The 19773-nt window shown below is 36.2% G+C and overlaps 2 long non-coding RNA genes across 3 annotated transcripts; both read right to left on the bottom strand.

Moving 5' to 3' along the window:
* Positions 1-1411: 1411 nt before the first annotated feature.
* LOC137469921 (uncharacterized) lies at positions 1412-7982 on the bottom strand. Of its 2 annotated transcripts, none has more exons than XR_010996791.1 (3): positions 7583-7982; positions 1693-1791; positions 1412-1588 (listed from the first exon to the last, which is right to left on the bottom strand). It is a non-coding gene; the product is annotated as an uncharacterized lncRNA (long non-coding RNA). The 2 variants fall into 2 exon arrangements; XR_010996790.1 differs by lacking the exon at positions 7583-7982 and adding an exon at positions 5395-5972.
* A 6160-nt stretch (positions 7983-14142) lies between these two features.
* On the bottom strand, positions 14143-18046 carry LOC137469920 (uncharacterized). The gene is made up of 3 exons (XR_010996789.1): positions 18022-18046; positions 15249-15312; positions 14143-14579 (listed from the first exon to the last, which is right to left on the bottom strand). It is a non-coding gene; the product is annotated as an uncharacterized lncRNA (long non-coding RNA).
* Positions 18047-19773: the final 1727 nt, after the last annotated feature.

The raw sequence follows: 19773 nt of genomic DNA, 5'->3' as shown, positions 1-19773 counted from the left end.
CAACTGTATAAATATTTCCAGAGGGGTTTTTTTTGTTGGTTTTGATTTGGTTTCCTTGTTTGTTTGTTTCTTTGGGGGACAGGGGGGATGCTGGGTTGGGTTTGGTTTTTTTGGTGTTTGGTTGGTAGGTTTTGATTTTTGTTTTCTTTATTTCTGCAAAGATGTACATACTTCAGATTGCATTAGTTCTGCACACTGTGTTAGATGCCTAAGGTTCTATGTCTATTTTTGCTGAATTTAGACCTCAACCTTTCTGGAGCCTAACTTTAAAAAAAATCAGAAATTCAGATTATCTATGTTGCACCCCACTGATGTTGAGGGAGGTTATAAGAAATATTGCTCCTTGGTTTGTGGAGATCTCCATGGAGATAGTTCCTCGTATGTCTTCAAGAAAATTATTTTACTGGAAGAACACTTAATTCTTCACATTTTTTTTTCTTTCAGATGACTGAAAAAAGACATTGGCCAATTATAATTTTGAGATTTGCGCATCTTCTAATTTTAACTAAACATTGCAAAGCAGTTGATAAATCCTTTAAGAACTTTGTCAAGAAGGAATATGTCTAAAAGTGGTTTTCATCAAATTTTTGTGTGAAGTAAAGGATAAGTAATATTAGTTTATAAGTACAAATCTTCCTGATTTCCATAAAATGCTCATTTTATGGAAAAAACAAGAGTAGGTTTTTCTCCACTGGCATTATGTCTAGTTCTTCTGTTTCCTAGAAATACAAATCTGACCTGAGAATGATCTTAAAAGTTGACTAGAATAGTAATAGTACCTATTAAATGTCTCTGTTCTGGTAGAATCCAGTGTAGATTGACTTCATATCAGACATAAGTGATAAAATCACATAAGTGACATTTTTAATATTAAACTTCTTGAAGTGCATGACTTTATTCAGTGACTGTGATCCTGAACCTAGGAGCTGCAATGCTTGATTTTGCAAAAAAGAACAGTTCTTCTGATGATCCACAGCTAATTTTCTTCCTCCTCATTTTTTTGTTATTATGTTAAATATAACCAAAATGTCTATCTTGATGTAACTAATTTTATAGGCAATTTTGAAATGATTTAAAGCATATTCTCTCAGTACCAAGGTACAATAGCACCACAATTTTTCTTGCCAATTAAATTCTTGAATTCTGTCTTTCAGACTCCCTTTTTTTCTTTACCTACCCTTTATCACATCCCAATGTTTTAGAGTAAAATAAAAAGCAGATGCTTTATTATTGTTATGATTATTATTATTTATCTCAAGTACACAGAGGAGCAAGCAGGACAGAAAATACTAGAAAGAGTACAAATAGAGACAGAAATCTATAAATGAGGCTTCATATATACTTCAGAAGAGTGGATGGCTAAGAAATATCATTTGAAAGGAAGAACACATGGCAGTGGAATCTATTGCTACAATTTAATGTTATTCCTTCTCGTGATTGAAGCAAAGGGCAGACTATTCCCTACCTTTTTGCAAGTCTCACAAGTCTGCTCCACTTTATCAATCCCATGATGATGTTGTGCTTTGGTAACAGCAAAACATTGGTAACTCATGTTAGCTGTTATCTTTTCTACTCTTCAGCTTCTTTTCTTAGAACGTATAGAATCACAAGATAAATTCATCAGGAAGGGACACTGAGATGTGGGTGTTGAGTCCAACCTCCTGCTCATACCAGGGTCAGCTGTGTGCTCACCAGGTTGCTCAGTCTTACCTCTGCCCATTGTATCTCACCCTTCTGACGCAAAGAGCCTTACTCCATCTTTTCACTTATTTTCCCAGAGGTGCAGGGGAGCTACAGAAAGGAACCCCAAAAAGGAAAGGAACCATCTCTGCTGCAGACTGAACCTGCCTTGCTTTCTGAGTTTGTTCTCACAGGGTGAGTGCTCCAATCCCTGACCATCTTGGTGGCCCTCCACTAAATCCATGCTAGTTTATGTATGTCTGTCCTGTATTGGGAAGCACAAAATTGAATGCAGTACTGTAGAAGAAGTACAAGGAATGTTGTGTAAAGGGAGATTATTACTTTCCTCCATCTCTTCTAGTCACACAACTGAGAATATTGTTGCTCCTTTTTGCTGCCGAGGCACACTGCTGGCTCCTGCTCACTCTGTGTCTGCCCACACACTTACATCTTGCCAGCAGTGCTGCTCTCCTCAGTCAAGCCCAGCTGGCATAACTGCAAGGAGCTCTTCACCTTTCCAGGTGAAGATCCTTGCACTTGTCCTGTTGTCTCCATCTTTAATTTGTGCTAAATTCAGGGGTGTTTATGAAACACACCTGCATGACTCAGAAAGAAATCTTCACTGTAACTGTAGGGTCTGGGTAGAAATATTCTATAAGGAACAAAAGTCTATTACAGTGTTTAGAGAAAGAGAAGAACATCTTCAGTGAGCTGGGCATGTATCTTTCAATTAGTAGAGGAAATTTTTCTCTTTCAGTTATTTTCTCAGAACAAAATCTAGGGGCCAGTTGATATATTCAAAGAAAAATGTAATCTTAGAAACATAGAATCATATAATATACTGAGTTGGAAGGGACCTGCCCAGTATAGTTCTCAATTGAGATAATTTTTTTGTTCTGTGATTTATTTAACAACATTATGCTAATATTTCCTGGGTAAGAGACTACTACATTGGATTATGCGCACCCCAAATCTGAGGATTGTCTGCAATCACATCCAAGAAATCAGATCTTGCAAAAAACCCAGGACAAACCCACATTAACATCTTTCCTTCTGTTGTAGAAGTCATTACTGACTCTCTAGAAGAGAATGTTGACTGAAGACTCCACAGCAGCCACCCAGTATATCTGAAGGGGGCCTACAAGGAAGCTGGAGAAGGGCACTTCATCAGGAACTGTAGTGATAGGACAATGGGGAATAGCTTAAAACTGAAAAGAAGTAGGTTTAGATTAGATGTTAGGAAGAAATTCTTTACTGTGAAGGTGGTAAGGCGCTGGAAGGCACTGGAACAGGTTGCTCAGAGAAGTTGTGGATGCCCCAACTCTGGATGTGTCAAGGCCAGGCTGGATGGGGTTTTGAGCGCCCTGGTCTAGTGGAAGGTGTCCCAGTCCATGGCAGGGCTGTTGGAACTAGATGGTCTTTAAGATCCCTTCAGACCAAACCATTTTATGATTCCATGATTCTACTACACTATGACTACAAATTGGTATGCAAGCCTATAATGCTTTATTGATGTGTAAATTCAGTTCTGTGATGGGTGCATGATTTACTTAAATAACACCTTGAAATTATTCTCAGACTAGCAGATATGTTTTGATAACATGAACTTCTCCCAGAAAATTCTTCTTTGTCCCTTTGTGTCTACAGTTTTGCTGAGGTTTGGAAGTTGAAATTTACTGAATTGTCTAGTTTGTAAGTCTCTTTGTACCATGCTCATCACCATTGTTTGAAATTTGCTTTATTGTGTTTCACAGCATATGATAGGGAGAAAACAAGTTATTTCTTATTATCCAAGCTTTAATCTTCAAACAGGATGCTAAAACAAGCTATCTGCCTGTCACCCATCATCTCAAGCCATGAGTACTACAGAATGGTACTTCAGCTCTCACACCTTTGTGCAGTGTAATTATAATTATATTACTGGAACCCACACAAATGCATTCAAACCTGCCCAAGACAATAAAAGCTTTAATCTTCAGCTGTTACTTCCTGTGCTTGTTGCCCTCACATTTCTTCTGAAGAGTACATTGGATCATTCCAGTATAAAATTAATCTCTTGAAGAAGATAAATGACTTTTTGCTTTCTAGTTAAAATATGTTCTTGCTTTTCTATTCATGAACATTTTCTTTTAAAGATATATGTTTTTCTAGAATGACTGCAAGGCTTGAATGTTTTCAAATAGCTGCCATTTACACAGACATGTTGAATTAAATGTGCTTTCACTGGCCTTCTTTGAGAAAGAAATTGGAGAATTTGGACTCCCTTCTAACCTAAACAATTATGTGGCTAACCTGCACAGTTAACCTCCTTGTTGCAGGAGATATCATTGTATTTTCAGCTTCAAGAGATATAATAAATATTTGTTATAGTACAGGGATAATTTTTATTATGAAATATCTAGATCAGCTCCTTGTTAAAGTTTACATTCCTGAAGTCCTCAAGAGTCTTTCAAAACTTCCAGAAAATATTGGAAAACATTTGAAAGAGGAGATGCGAAAAATTAATCCTAGGAGCTGCAATTTCTTTTTTGACTTAATGTTTTTCAAAACTATAACTTTGGATTTAGAAGTTGTTTCTTCTGACTGATAAAAACCATGAGTATGTAGGGATACAAACATTCAGACTTGTTTGTTTGTGGAATATTTAACTTTTCATTTGTTTCATGGGTTTTTTTTCCACCCAGGATGAGGTGATTATGGAAAAAACCCAACACCCTAACAAAGTTTTTTTATCCTGTCATTAATCAGAAGTATAAGCAGAAGTTAACAGTTACAAAAGCTAAGGAGCTAAGTGAGAACTGCTGCTGTTCTTATTCTGGAAGTTACAGAAATCCAAAAGCTAGTATGATCAAGATTTTCCTGTTAATAAAAATGGCTTTATGAAAAGAAAAAAATGGTTTCTAGTCTCTGTGGCTAGCTTCTGGGAAAAAACAGATTTTTAAATTTTGATTTAAAACACAAGAAAAAGGTAAAACTTTAATATTTAATGTTAGTGGGTTAAATTTGTGCTAACCTTAGTAGGGAGTGACCTATAAGTTCAAATGTTATTATAACAAAAAGTAAAGAAATTTTTTCATAATTTTTCTTCCCTCTTTCATCTTACCTCATATCTCCCCCAACTAGGAGACAGAATAGGATTCTGAATACTGATAGGTATTCAGTTCATAAGGTAAATGCTTTCCTACAAAAATTTCCACAATTTTTTTTTCTTATTTTCTTCACTTATTATATGGTTTCTTTAGCATATTCCTATCCAGCCTTAAAAATTTAGCATTGAATTTATAATTTCAAAATATGAGTAAAAACCATGTATTTTCTAATGGTCTATTGTGCCAAAAAATATGTCAGAAAGGGAATTAAAAGCACTAAAACCTGTGCTGGAAGTGCCATAGAAGTTGGGAGAATCATATCCAAATTGTTGTAAAACATAGCTGGTCACTGTTTGAAGTATAACATGTTGCATGGTTTCAGAGGAAGTTGCAATAGCATGATTTCAACATATGTTATACATATGGCAAGAGGAATCAGGCAGCATTTTATAGCTCCATGCTTACATTAAACACTAGGAGGTCAATTCATTTGCGTAGACCCAAGTGTTAGTTCCACTTATGAGATTCTAGGATATCTCAACCAGGGCCTTGAGGAGACCCAAGTCCTTCTCTGCAGCAGTTGAAGGGCTGTGACGATGTACAGGGTCATGCCCAATGGCACTACCTGCCTCTCTGGGGGTAACTGCATGTGGCTGTGCTGGCTCTCAGCCTCTTCTCTGCAGGGTGTTCTCTCTAAGACATCATCAATACACCAGGTGTGCATGGAGCTGGCACATCCATGGGAGGTACGTGTCATTCTGTATCAGCAGTTAGGAAGCAAATGAAGTATTGTAGAATAGCTGAAAAGGCACTAAATTAACAAGTCTGAACAGCTGGATCCTGCCTCAATGGCACATGTAGACAAATAAAACCTACTCATTAATTCAAACTGTTCTTTAATGGAGAAAAAAATATGTGTTCTCATTGATTATACCTCTGCTTTAACTTAGGATTGCCATAAACTAATTTTGTTTCTGAGAATTCAGAGGATTTTTGACAATGACTTTATGCAGTATGGAATTAAAAATTAACAGCAACAGAAATCACCTGGTTTATTTCCATGTCCCCTAAGCAGACACACCTGCACCTAAACTCCTCCTGATGGACATTTGTTCTAAAACTTTAAATGACAGAAATGCCATAGGATATCTATTCTATTAAAAAGATAAATTTCTCCTGCTACAATTTAAAACATTACTTATTACTATAATTATTCAGAACAAATTTAAAAAAACAAAACATTTTTTCTTTTTTTTTCTTTGAAAAACAGTCTAAATATTTGAAAATCTTTCTTACTAAATGGCACCTTCCAGATGTTTTATTTTCTTCATCTGGTCACACCTTTCAATGAAGCAAACCATACACTGTGCAAAAGCTTTTTCTTCCCTGCTACTCTATCCCATCCTTTTATGATGGTGATGGTGAGCATTGAATCAGAGATCATCTACATTTGAGGAACATGCTTTCTCTGCCTTTGTTTTTGAGGAACATTCAATGAGGGCAAATTCTGAGACCTTCAAACTTTTCACAGCAATAATTTGTAGTGAGTTGGGCCAGGCTTGTATGAGAAGCCATCTTTTTCCTCATGTATTAATGATGCTGTATGTGTTTTCAAGTTTATGCCTTGCCTGTGATTTAACAAGAATTAGAAGTTTTTTTGTTTGAAACTGTTGGTTGTGAAGGCGCTCTGAGTTCGTAGTGCAGTGAGGGAGCAGCAGACAGAAGCACAATACCTCTCTAAATGCTAAGTAGGTGGCCAACAATTTACTAGATTTAACCTGACTCTCTTCAGTGTACATAAAAGTTAACTAAACTTGCCTATACTCTTGTTGTCTTGCCTATACTGCTGACAAAAAATAAATTAGCAATTTAATAAAAACACCTTTCCAATAAAATAAAGAACTACCGATACACCACCTACAGAAATGCATGGCAGCCGAGAAGCTTGAAAGTCAAATGCTAATGCATTTTGTCATGTCCTGCAGAAAGTTCTTCTCATTGAGCTTCCCTGGTGACAGGCACAAGAACTTTGGTATGGGTGTGTCTCAGTAATGTACCACAGCTTCATCTAGACAGAGACTGGGTCAGACACAGTAATGGAATGAGCTTCCTTGGCTGAGGGGACGTACACTGTTAAAACCAGCCAACTGCCTGCTGTCCCATGGCCAAACCCAAGGAAACCATTTTGAGGAAGTCAACACAAACCTTTCAAAGTTACTATTTTCCCCCCATTCTTTCTTACTTTTTCAGTCTCTGGATCTTAACGTAGAGAGTAGAAGACAAGAATAGTAGAACGTCACTATAGGACAAAATGGGGGGATCTTGGCTGTAGGGGTATGTCTGCCACAGCTTTTAAAGTGATCGGATTCCAGCATGACTACACATGATGGGTTTGGGAATACAGCATCACTTTAACAGCTAAAGTGTAGTTAGTGATCAGATGAAGTATTGAATTAATTTGGTGAGCCTGGAATACATAAATCACAAGGAAAATAGACACTTAAAAATAGTTTGTCAAATTATGGATGAAGATCAGATGAAAGAAATAAAAAATAGAAACAGAACAGCCTTTGGGACGTCAGTGGGATCCATCAAAGTCTAATCATTATACAGCTCTGGCATTTAACTTCAGTGTAGGGGGTCCCCCAAGCACTTCTGGTTGGTGGCTTGCTGAGTAAATGTCAGTTTAATGCTGTTTTCCTGCTTTCATAGAAAACCCCTGTAGGGTCTCTCATCAGATAACCAGTTAGATTATGTCCCCAACGCCTCTAGTCAAGCATAAATGTTACTTCTAAAAGTAGCTGCTTTCTCACCTTGTTTCTATTTCACTCAGCGACATCAGAATTTTTAGCCATCAAAGGTCCAAGAGCAGCTATTTTTGATCAATGAACTAGTGGTGGTTTTGATGCTTCTTGCAAACCACATCCCTGGGTGCAGGTAACTGAATTTGACACGCACACCATTATGGCAGTTAAAATTACTATACATAGATGATGTAGCCCAGTGAACACACAGGAGACAGGTTCATCTTTGCTTCTTTGTCATAAACACCAATAAATAGAAAAGCTTGTGTTTGTTCCTGTGTTACATATGGTATGGGGAGAGTAACTCTTGTCACTTTTCTATTTGCAGGATATATCTGATCATGGTTGCCTGCTATATCTCTTCATTTAAACATGTTTCACACAGAACAGGGAGAAAATATTTTTGTTAGTATTACTTAATTTAGAAAAACATCACCACCTAATAATGAAAGTAATGCAGTCCATTATTCTGTTCTAAACCCTGTAAGCATCCAGAGTAACTTAGAATGCCATACAAACAACATAATCCCTGCATCAGCAGGGCATCGCAGTCTAAAGGCATACTGAGCAGGCACAGTATAGTGACCTTTCCTTGTACATCTGTTTCATGGACACTTAATTACTAACATATGTATTATATAAAAATATGTATAGAAGAATTAATGGCATTAGAGATGGGCAAAATTAGGGGACAGGGCTCATTTACTGACCTTCTGTTATAATTGCTGTTTAATTTGGGGTCAAAGTGGGAACTTTTTCATGGGGCTGAGTAGTCTTAGAGCACTTAGAGTGGAGAGAGTTTCAGTAATGTTGCCAGACCTGGTAGTTTATAGCCTCTTTCTTTCTTTTTTTTTTTTTTTTTTTAAGAAGTCCCTTGCTAAGGCAAGGCACAGGCATGGCCTGACCTGACTTCTCTGTGTAACTCCCTGTCAGGCACTGTGAAAGGCTGAACTGTAAACCTTGGGACTATGTCCATCTGTGAGTCATAGTGGGAGCAGAAGCTCTGCATTTAGACAAGTACCAGGTTAGGAGTTTGTGTTTTCATAAGACATCGGCTCACAGAGTTCTGCTAGTAATGAACAAAAGCTGAGGTGAAGTTGTCATAAAATTTCTCCCTTTGCCAAAGAGTGAATCTGTGATAAAGTGACAGAGCAGTCATTTTTAAATTTGCAGTCTAATATCTCACCTGCAGATATTATTTTCTTAGCATAAGGGAGTAAATTTTTAAAATATGAGAAAGCATCATTACTTTGAATAACTTTGATTTAATTTTAGTCAGATTCTTATAATGTTTTTATGCTGGGTTTTTGTACATAAAATATAAATGAAAGCAGCTATTAAGATTCTGCCTTTTTACTGCATCATAACATGCTGCTGTTTTTAAATAATCATCCTTTAATGCATCACATGCTTCATTTTCATTACATAAACATTTGGAATGTGTAAAATTCATATTCATTAGTATTTTTTAAAATGTAATGGACACACCTCTCTATGAATACATGATATTTTATCTCATATTTCATAGAAAGAATTAGTTATATTAAAATAATGGGGGTTTTTATAATTTAAAAAAAATTATTCTTCTCTTTTAGTCTTCCATATATGTTAAAGCAATTCAAATACACTTAGTATTTGTCCTATTCTCTCTGTTTCCTCTACGGCTCCAGTGAGCTGAGAAGTTGCAGCCATCTATACAAACTACACTTGTCACCACACTGCACTGCATATTCCACTTACAGCTTTGCCTATTTTCCATACTCTGCATTTTTTTCTTTATGGTACCAGAACCCATTAAACCCAGGCTTCTTGTGGCTTATAAGTTTCTGTAGAACTTGGCATTATTGATATCATGCTACCCCTGGGTCTGAGCCAGATGCCAGTGTAGCTGCTGGAAAGGCAATGGGAGTTGAATGAAACCCCTCTGTAATTTTCTGGCCAATGGGCTATGCTTATCAAATGTCTTTCACAAAGAATCACAGAATTCAGTGATTGACAGGGGAAGGGATCTGTGTTGATTGCCCAGTACAAGCCCCTGCTCAAGCTGGGTCACCTACACCAGATTGCCCAGGGCTGGGTACAACCAGGGTTCAAATATCTTCAATGACAGAGTCTCCACAACCTCTCTGGACATCACATGGAAGAGTGAGAATAGTCTCATTTGGCCTCTACTCTTTTTAAAAGTGAGACTTATCCCTTTTACTTTGGGAAGTCCTGGACCAGACTGGAGATGCAGTGTGTGAATTAAGGGTATTCTAGTAAAACAGTAGTTGTACTGGGATGTGGCTCAGCAGGGAGGAGTAGGTCTGCACCCAGTGCATCCCTCTGTTTACTTTCCTAACATGGGATGAAAGCTCCTGGGGCACACACCAGCTCTCTAGTGATGTTGGTGTCATTGAAAAGCAGAGATTTGTAAAGAGAAGTGGAAAATCCCAACAGCAGCCTCTGATAAGTCCTTGTTCAAAAATATTTAAGAGGTGCTCCTAGTACCTTCATGGACAAAGAGTGAAAAAGGCACAAGGACAGGATGTCCTAGAAAAGTTGAAACAAATAAGGCAGTGCGCCTGTAGACCATCAGAGACACAGACAAAAAATATGCTTGATTTCCATTTACTTGAAAAACTAAAATTTTTCCCACTCTTGTAGCTGGTCAAATGGTAAAGAAATACAATGTAAAGAGATTAAAGGCAAGTGCTCTAATGAAAAAATAATCAGAAGCTACAAATGTTCTGATTTGTTTTTTTCTTTCCAAAGTACTATTTTTTCAGGCTTTTGGGAAGTTTAATAACTGAGTAAAAAAAAAAAGATGTAATGACTATATTTAACAGTGGATTAAATCAGAGACTGAATTTTGGCTACTTCTGAATAATTATGCAGTCTGATACTTATGTGTATTTTCATGTACTCTTTTCCCAGTACACCTATTCAAAGTACCATGATGTCCTAAAATAATAAGAAGATAATCCTGTGATCACATCTGCCAGGGAGTTAAAAACTCATTTGTAGTCTGAGTAGTTGCAGATTGCTTGAAAGGAATTTGCTAGAGTAGCAGGTAACAAAGCAATGGACTGTCATGGGGACTAGGAAAGCTTCAGTTCACAAGTTGTCCATTGAAGCAACAGAGAATGCATTCTTCAAGTTAAGGGTAGTTTGGAGTAACAAAACTTTGTTGGTTAGAAACTAAACATTATGAGACCATTTTTTTTATAGCCATAGATATGGTAAATTTTTGTATAAGCCAATAGTAACCTGAGAAAAAAGGAATTGCAGTAGACAGCAGTTATGTCTTGTGCTTGAAAGGAAAATACTTGGGTTCACTTAGTATGTACACATCACCAATAATTCACTTCCTTGGAATTTCCTCTAAATTCTCTGCACAATATTTTCAAAGACAACAGACATTACTCTAAGTAGACCATTAATGCTTTTTGGTTTGGGTTTGGTTTAGTTTGATTTTGGTTCTTGACTTAACCCTATAATTGTACAGTCTTCTTTTTCCTCTTCAAATTTACTTCCATTGTGTTTATGAGATTCTTGAAACACATACATTTTTTTTACATATCTGGGGACAGAGAGACACTTACCTAAATCTCTCTGAAATGAGAACAGTGACTCTTAATAAAAGAGTGACTGGGAATTAGACTAGGAGATTAGAAACCCTGGGCTCTAAGATTACTTGTTTTCTATTTTTTACTATGCTTTGAGTCACTTCTCTATATTCTAATTTTTCCATCAAGTGAATACTTATTCCATTAACCATAAAAAAAATACACTTCCTCCTATCAGGGCAATGGTTATAATAAATAAGCCATGACTAGTTCTTATGGCCATTTTCCTTTGCATAATTGTAATTCCTTTTTGGGAGTGAATACATAGTAATAAAAATCCCTGATGTTTTGTTCTATTGAAATCTGGAAAAAACAAGAAGTGCACAAACAGTTGTTTCTGACCCCACCCAAAATGCTTACAAAATACTCTTTATGGAACTGTTTAAAACTCTGAAAAAACAAATTTTTCCATTTCATAGAAACATTTTTAAATAACTTTGTTTTGAAAGCTGTTGTATTCACACAAAAATAAGGACGATTCTGCATGGAACACCTATGATGTAGAAATCATTTCTTCTCACTATTAGGAACACCTTTGTAGATCTGTGTAGCCTTCCTGCTGTTATCCCTCTTGAGCTCTTCTCTTGTGTATTGATTGCTGACTGATGAGCACACTGCTTCTCATGCTCCTGAGCAAATCTAAATCTTAATTTTTATTTCTTCAGCTAGGTGTTTCTCAGAAATGTTTCCGTATGCCCTGTTACAGTTTGTGGGAGGTTTTTAAAGTTAATTGACTATATTTGATACTTTTACCTTCCCTCTTTTTACAGATTCAATATTGACATTGAGAGAGATTCAAATCCTGGAAGTTGTCATGGACTTGTGTTTAGAACTGGTATGTCCTGAATGTTCACTGAATTCTCTCTGGTTAATGTTAGTTGTGATGCCCAGTTACCATGATCTACTTCTGGTTTACGTTTTAACATTGTCTCTGTAATATTTAAAAAGTCTTTCAGGCTTCTCACTGTTAAAGAAACCAAATATGAAGGCAGACACAAAAAATGAGAGAAGTTAAAATTCGTGTTCAGCACTAGTCTCTGAAATCGAGGAAACAGAAAATAAAGGAGGAAACTTCTCAACAGTCATTCCTGCTCTGTTTTCCACAGTCAATAATCTGTTAGTGTGTCTTAACAAACCTCCCCAGGAAAGTGGTCACAGCACCAAGCCTGACAGAGTCCAAGGAGTTTGGTGAGATTCATGTGGTATCCTGTTCTGATCCAGGAGTTGGACTTGATGACCCTGATGAGTTCTTTCCAGCTCAGCATATCCTATGACTATATGATTCCAAGTCCAGACTCTACAATGGTTTCTACTGAAAAAGGAAATAAAGCAGAGTTGCACGCTTGTGCAGATTTGTTGAATTGATTTTTATTTCCATGCACAGATCCCAAGTGGCCCTGTCATGAATCTGCAACACTTAATTTGACTGCAGAAATCAGCCAGATGTATCAAATGTCTGCCTTGGGTCAATCGAGACTCAATATTCAGCAAGCAGTGAAATCCACTGTAGTATGATAGAAATACTTTCTATGTATATAAACATGTTCTACCTGAAGTAACTAAGTACTAAATGTCAGTACTATTTTTGCAGCATTCATTCTTTGAGAAAATGGGCAAATTTAATTTAGTTGTATTAATTTAATTATATTTTTAATCTTTTTACTACAAAGGGAAGCATATGAAAAAGAAACCTAAGCATGTTAGTAAGCTTGATTATTCATTTAATACTTCTGTTAATGACCAATTTTGAAATACAGTATTAAATTTACAAAGAACAGACAAAGATATTCACTTTTTTTTTTTATTATTTTTATACTTTAAAGGGAATATTTGCTCACAACACAGCTGTTAATGATCAGGACAAAGTGATGGTAACAACACAGTGTTTTTTTGATTATTTGCTTCTTTTGATTTTTCTATTATTTGTTTAGGAAAACCATCTCTCTTTATCTTCTTCTGTTTTTTCACCTGTAAGTACAGCATCTTTCAATTGACTTTATTTAAAAGTTAGAGAGCTAATTTGAGCTGTTCATTTAGTTAAAGCTTAAGCTATACATCTAGCCAACCCTCTTTAACAAAACAGAAAGTTAGATTGCTTGAGGAACAAATTAATATAATAATGGAATCAAATTCAAGTAGGATATCTCTTTTTTTCAATATGTATGTGTCTCTTCACTGATAATAGAATCAATTGTCAATTGGCTTACCTTAGTACTTAACTTTTATGTGGTTAAAATTAGGAAAAAGAATCCCACTCTAAGATTCTGTCCATCATCTGTGATTTTGGATGATATCCCTGACTATTTTACAATTTAAATTCTTCCCCCCTCTCATTTCTGGGGCACTTTTCCTCTTCCCTGCTTTGTAGTGCTCCATCTTCTTAATCTCTCTATTATTTTTCATGCAGCTGAAGGACAAGACTATAGGTTTTACTATTAGCCATAAACAAATCCAATACCTCAAATAATAGATCTCAAAATCTAAGTTTATCTGATTTCTGAAATTGGAAGCTCTAAAATATTTCTCCAGAAAATGTTCAGTAGCTGGTCTCCTGTTTCAAATAAACTCTTCTAGAGGGTATGTTTTGCTCACATAGTTAAAAATAAGTTATCTGGTGATTTCTTCAGTTGCTAAAAGCGAACATTTAGTTAAAATGAGGTAAAGGAATTATGTATATTGAAATTTATCATATACTGTATCATATGAGTAATCCTTCATTTGAGATTGACTGATTTTATTATGCTGTGATGAATAACAATGATCTATTTTAGTTACATATTTCTACTCTTAACTATATGTAGTTTAGTCATTCACCGTACGTTCCTTCCCTTTCCATCCCTTTCTTTCCCTTTCTTTCCCTTTCCATCCCTTCTCTTCCCTTCCCTTCCCCTTCCCCTTCCCCTTCCCCTTCCCCTTCCCCTTCCCCTTCCCCTTCCCCTTCCCCTCCCCCTTCCCCTTTCCCTCTATATTTTGATTAATTTCTTTCATAAACATGCAGAGAGTCTTTAGGGTGAGATTTGATGAAAATGAGGAATGATGGTAAAGGTCCTTCTTCCTTTCTAACTTTCACTAAGGTAAATAAGTTATAAAAACTTAGAGAGGGAGAAAGAGGAGAAAGTGAAAAGCCATATTTTCCCCATTACTGAGATCCATCTTTGTTTGAAGTGCTTTGTACAAAGCTGGTAAAAGTTGCATAAATGTTTTCTTGCCTTCGGGAGACATCTCTGTCAAGACAGGCAGGTACCCTACATCTAGCTGTCTCTTTTCTTGTTTTTATTTGGCACTGCACACGCCAAAACTGGCCAGTACAATGTTGCTCATGTTTTCTCTGAAACCCCCGTGTACATGGTCTGTTCATGCTGCTTACCAGGACCGCTGGAGCTGATGAGAGCATTTGTCTGCAAGAGAGGGCAGCCAGCTTTCTGGTAAGGCTGCTGACAGAAGGAATTGATTTCATAATTAGAGCTAAATGGCACCTCCCTGGCAACAGACACGTTGAGTCACATCTGTTATGCATGTACCTCTAGGCTGTTCTCCTGGAAACTGTCCTGTATGGGATCTGCCTGCGTCTCAAAACCAGGAACAAAAATGACCTTTTTGAACACTTCATTTCAGCCAGGTTTTCCAGCTACTGAATGTTTACAGCACCTATTGCGCCACTTATTTTTCATGCTTTTGAGATATCCTGTTTTAAGGCAGGTGTCTCCACTGTATCCCCTAGGCTGAATGGGATGTCAGAAACCACTACAAACTCCACAATGTAAATAAATTTACAAGAACCCGATACAGCTTCCTTTACACCTTTGTGATTAACTGGAGTCAAGTGATTCCCCCAAACTTTTTGGAAGAATATTCTGTGATCAAGATACTGCTTGTACAAGGTAAGGCAATAGCTGCTTTCAAAATTTAATGCATACAGGCACATAAAAAAGGTAGAAATTAGTCAGCCAATTAGATTGAAACAGCAATTAGCCAAGGAGAATCCTATGAGCTGATCTGAACAGGCAAATCAACCTTCACATGTGTCTCCTACACAAAAGGAGAAACACTGAAATTGTGTCACTTACCATGATTCCTTCTCTAGACAGGAGATAATTAATCATCCTCTTGCCCTTTATTAGGTAGATGGAGCTGCAATTGAAATTATGTACTCATCAGAGTAATCAGACCTCAGAAAACACTTAACAAATTACATAGATCAATAGATAGCTTCACTTTTCAGTAACAAAATGACACATAGTGTAAGAAATTGCAGAGTAATTACCACCCGTATTTTCTTTCCCTTCACTCAGTAATTCCACTTTTTGTCTTTTCTCTGTTTTCTTCATGTAACGAAGGTTCTCTGATCTTCCTAAAGAAATCTATCAAATTGTTTCAAATTCAGCTTTTGAAAAAATTGTCAAATTATTTTTCCCTGGAGTATAAACAGTGATAACAAAGGAAAAGAAAAACCAAAAAACAAAGCCCTCTAGAATTTTTAGTGATGAGCAATAACAAGTGATTTCATTTATTAAAAGGTAGATTCCAAGTGGTGTGGGAAATTATTTGGTGGTTTAAAATGGCAGTGCAGAATTTCCTGTTATTCATGTATTATTTCCTCTCTCCTTCAAATGTAATATTAGTTAAATGATAGCTTGTTTTTTTCATTATGATCAGGAAATATGATTCAACATTTCTGCAATGTTTCTTGTAAATGGAAGTAACTATACTTCTAGAAATTATAATGTTCAATATTAATCCCTGTAGATAGCATTTCACTTGGAAAAGTAAACACAAATGTAAATGGAAAATACTTCCAGCTGATTAGACAAAATGTGAAATCAAAAGTACTTCCAAATACAGTGCTATAATTGCTTCAACAGAACATTGAGGATAATGAAAAATAATTTTCTGTGAAACAAACCAAGAGCTCATATTGATGTTAAGTACAACACAATCCCTAGAATATAATTCAAATTTTTTTGTTGAGATCAGTAATTTTTTTACAAAATCATGCCTTTGAAATAGTATTTAGATATTGAAAGATGAAAAAAAATCTAATTTTGGCTAGTAAATCTCATTCTTTAAAATATGTTCTTTATTTCTGCTTTGACTTGGATAATCTCAGAACAGGTCCAGTGAAAGCAAGTTGCTTAGGGCTTCATTCAGTTGAGTCTGATCTGAATATCTTCAAGCCAATTCTGAGCTTATCCAAGGACAAAGAATCCACAGCCTCATTGGGCAACCTCTTCCAGGGCTTCATTATGCCCAAAGACTCGTGGTGTCTAAGGCCTCTTCAAAACATTTTGAAAATATCCCATTAACAGCTATTTCAGATTACTTGAGAAGCATTTATTACACACAGAATAATTGTGAACAATATCCAGTGCTATAGAGGATTTTTCAGAGATCAGAGTAAAAATCTTTTTCATTGCAATTCTTAGGACACCAACATTCCATGAATAGTAAAGAGATAACTGTGTTATAAAAATCCTTAATGACAAAATTTGTTTTCGAAAAGAATAGATACAGCTAAACATATTTTAGTTAAGAGTCATCATGAACCTTATATATTTTACTATAAAATGACTTTGGTGTGAATTTTGCATTTATGCTACCTTATCAGGATTTATTAAAATCACTCCCATTGCATACATAAACATATCTCTGTAAAATTATCAAGGACCAGGACCCTATTAGGCATTATAAAGTGGAAAACCTTTCTCTGCATAACCCATATATCGTTTTGTGAAGCAAAACTGAGACTTTTCATAAAGGGTCAAGAATTTGGAAAGCTGAAGAGAAGAACAGGTTTGTAACTACTGAATTAAATTAAACTTTTTTAATTTTTCTGGAGATATAAAAATTATCTTCCAATCATTAAGGATGCTGTATACTTACAAATCAAGGCAAGATCTGGAGACAAAAAGTTTCCTTTATATTTTTCTCCTCAGTGTCTTTTTCCACAAAAAAAGGCATAGGAATGCTACTCAGACAGACAGTGCTGCTTAATCCAGTGCAAGTTCCTGAGGGAAAGAAAGCAAATATAAAGTTTATGTTTTTTGAGAGGCAGGGGAGAGATTGGAAATCATGGACCAGTTATCTTAACTTCAGTGTATGCAATAATAGCAATATGAAAGGATACATTTTTGTAAACACCCCAAAAATAGAGTGAGAATGGTTACCAACGAATATAAATTTGACAAGAACATATTGTAGCATCTGCATTTCCTTCTCTGTTGGTAGGAATTTCTGAATATGCAGAATAGTATATATTGTATATCTTGACCTCACCACTGTCTTTTGCTTTGTGTGACATTTTCACAAAACGGAGAAGACCTTCATGAAATTGCTATGAGGCAGATACTTGTTTAGGAAACCATGTCTAGTAGTTATTAATGGTTCTTTGTTTTCTAGCATTACGTATTGAGCAGTGTTCTGCAGAGATCAGTCTTGTGCTCGGTTCTTATCAATGTTCTCATTAGTGACTTGAGTCATTGAGTAGGTAGTCAATGATTAAATAGTGTAGTGTGCTTATTAAATTTCCAATGACATCAAGCTGTGAGGGTCTGTAAACATATATGAGGACAGACTTAAAAGATCTTGAAAAATTAGGAAAATCATTTAAATAAATTGGATGCAATTCAGTAACAAGAAATGCAGAACACTAAGTTTAAATGATCAAAAAATTTCAAGTCATAATACATAAAACAGTAATTTTGCAGATTAGCATCTGAGGCAAACTGAGTTGACTTTTTCCTTAACATAAGATATCAAAATGTTCCAGACATCCATGTCTGATGTATTTATTTTATTATTCCTTTAGACATTGGGAAGAAATACCTTTTCATTGAACCTTACTTGTTCTAAAAATCTGTTTAAGATTATGAAATGTATATATGTCTCCAACAGTTATCAAGCCCAGGACAGAACCTCAGATAATGTCCATGCTGTAGAAAGACAAAAACATATTAAGTGTTAGAGACAGATCATTTTCTCTTAAACCAAATGAGAAAAGTCCTCTTTATTTGAAGCAATTGTAAAGGATTCAAAGTGAGTTAAAGAACAGGAAGACCTATATGTAGGTTTACCAGACATAATAAGCAAGCACCACTGGTTCCTACAATTCATTAGCCAGCTCCTCTTCACCTACTCCCTGCCAAAATCATACCACCAAAATCTCACTATTCAAGAAAAAAGTATTTGAAGAGCAGATGTTCAAAAGATTGAGTCAACTAGTCAAACAATGCAACGTTGATGCCACTCATCTGAAGTCTGGCCCAATATACCAAAGCACTTCATAGTTCTCCATCTAGATCTTATGGCTAGCTGCTAGAAATCACTGTGATTTCTCAGGTCCCTTGAGTCATGCAAGTGTCCATCCTGGCTACTGGCTTTGACAAAATTTCTTGAAAGGCCTATCCAAATACTGCCAATAAGCAGCAAGAGACCGGCTGCTTGAACAGATGAAGACCAGATTTTATTTCAAATGGTTTCAGTTCTTGTTCTGATCAATAGAATTATTTCAGTTACCCTCCACCAAGACCTAATGGGTTATCATAATGAACAAGAGCTAGTGATAGCTGTATGCTAATGACTTTTTGCACGTTATTCACAAACACTAACCGGGTGTTCAACAATCTGCTGAAAGATATGGATGACCTTGCTGTCTAGTGTTAGGATTTTGGGGTCACTTACATTGGCTTATGGGCCATAGATTTGTAAACTGACAAACCTAAAATTAGAAAACCTGGGAATAGCTGATAAAGCACTGAGAGTCTTTACTACCCATTACATGCAACCAGGCTAATTTCAGTTGACTGAAAATGCCTTTCTTTTTCTGCTGAAGAGCTTTGTGGGAAGAATGTGACAGCCACTTCTGGCTCCCAGCAGGCAGATTTTTTCTTTTTTTTTAACACAATGTCAAAGGAATTTTTTTTTAACTTAGGGAAATCTTTATATAGAGTCCTAGGACTCACAGTATTATGTAGTACCCAGAAGTCCCAGTGACAGTTTGTTTCTCACAAAAGTTTCAGTCTCCACTCTTTAATCCAGAATAAAATTGGGAAAGTGCTACAGCTACAACTGAAATTCTCACATCTTCCATGTTTCTTTCCACAATATCAGAGGAGTTAGACAGATAGAATCTGTCAGCAGGAGTTTGCATATACTACTTAGTCCCAGCAATAAATTGTTTTAAAAAAGAAAATGCAGACTTAACCAAAATGAACAGTAAAAGCAGCAAAACTCACAGGATTTCTTTCTTTAATCTGTTAGTATTTTGCTTGTGAGGATTTGAGCTTGCACTAAGCAGTCATGTGGACTATATAAGTCAAGTCTGATACCTGCTGTCAATGTCTGCGTCAATCAAGGGACAGTGTTATTTCCATCGAATTTATTAGAGTTGTGTGTCTCTGGACACTGGCTCTGAGAGCTGAACAGCCAGCAGCCTAAACCAGGAGAAGTTCAGTGACATTTGGATGAGAATGATTCAGTGCCTGTTTCTTTATTGAGGAAGGGGATAGGAACAAATCGGTTTACGCATGCAAGGAGCTCTGTGCTCAAGGTCTGTAAACAATGAGAGTCACTATTTCATAAGTGTTCTGTGACACT

The sequence above is a fragment of the Anomalospiza imberbis genome, chromosome 3 (genome assembly GCF_031753505.1).
Source record: "Anomalospiza imberbis isolate Cuckoo-Finch-1a 21T00152 chromosome 3, ASM3175350v1, whole genome shotgun sequence".
In the NCBI taxonomy this organism is placed as follows: Eukaryota; Metazoa; Chordata; class Aves; order Passeriformes; family Viduidae; genus Anomalospiza; species Anomalospiza imberbis.
Note: the sequence above shows the minus strand (reverse complement) of the source record. Positions and strands in the feature narration are given on the sequence as shown.